Raw genomic sequence first — 1,337 nt, 5'->3', positions numbered from 1 at the left:
TGCTATTCTGATCGATCATGACAGGAGGGAATGGTGGAGCGAGCTAATTGAGGAGTGTTTGAATGACATGGACACCTTTGAGTTAGTGAAGCTTTAAGGAAAATTCTTGGGCTTTCACGAAGGATGGGGACTACTCCGTTAGACAGCATATATTCTAGACAAAGGTTGAAACCTTGACAAGTATCATCGTGCGTTTGTTGATATATGGAAACTGGAGGTCAGTCCGAAGGTTAGACATTTCTTGTGGCGACTTTGCAGTAACACTCTCCCGGTAAGAAGACTCCTTCATTATAAACACGTGAAATTGAATCTGATCCCCTATTTGCCCATGGTGTAGAGAGGTGGAATCGGATAGTCATGCTATTTTTGGTTATGCTAGAGTGAGGAAATTGTGGGAGTCTGACAAATATATAATAAAAGATATCGATGGTCAAACGCGCATAACAGAGTCTGACACTCATGCACAATTTCAAGTAACCCCTAATTTCAAGTAATCTATATTATAAGTAACCCTAATTTCAAGTAACCCCTAATTTCAAGTAGTAACCCCTAATTTTAAGTAAGTCATATTATACGTAACCCCTAATTACCCCTAATACCTAGAATAGAAGACAAAAACAATTAATTTATATTATAAGTAAACCATAATTTTATTTTTTTTACTTTTTTGTAACAAAAGTAACCCCTAATTTCAAGTAACTCATCTTTAAATTTCCCCTAATTTCAAGTAATCAATACCATCACCTTTCAACAGTTAACCCATATTATAAGTAACCTCTTTTCTTCATCTTCTTCTTTATTAGATCTCCTTTGAAGCTACTCCAATGGCGCCGAAGAAGACGACGACGACGAGCAACCCTAACTACACCAAATCAACCTAGAAACCCAACGACCCCGTTTATATGCTTTCGTTGCGGAATTGCTTGAAATTTTTGCCGAAAATCGCACGTAAAAACACCAAAAATCGATTTGGGGGTTTTCAAATTACTTGCTCTTTGTGTAAATTTCTTGAATGAATTTGTTTGTATGTTGTACCATTCATCCTCATGGAAGGTAGGATGAGGAGTGAGAGGTGGGAAAAAAAAAAAAAAAAAAAGAAAGAAGACTTTAAATGCGAGTCCATTATGTTATGTTTGGCTTTAAAATAGTGGAAAATAGGATAAAAATGAGGTTCTGTTATTTTTTGTAAGCAGGCCGCATACAAAAATTTGTCTTGTACTTCCTCCGTTTTCTTTTACTTGCAACACACCTTTTAGGCACGCAGTTTTAGGAGATGATTAGTGAGGGTAGACGAGCGATTGTATCAATATAATTTTTACACGAAGATTAGAATAGGG

This window comes from Chenopodium album, chromosome 27 (genome assembly GCF_948465745.1).
Source record: "Chenopodium album chromosome 27, dcCheAlbu1.1, whole genome shotgun sequence".
NCBI lineage: Eukaryota > Viridiplantae > Streptophyta > Magnoliopsida > Caryophyllales > Amaranthaceae > Chenopodium > Chenopodium album.
Note: the sequence above shows the minus strand (reverse complement) of the source record.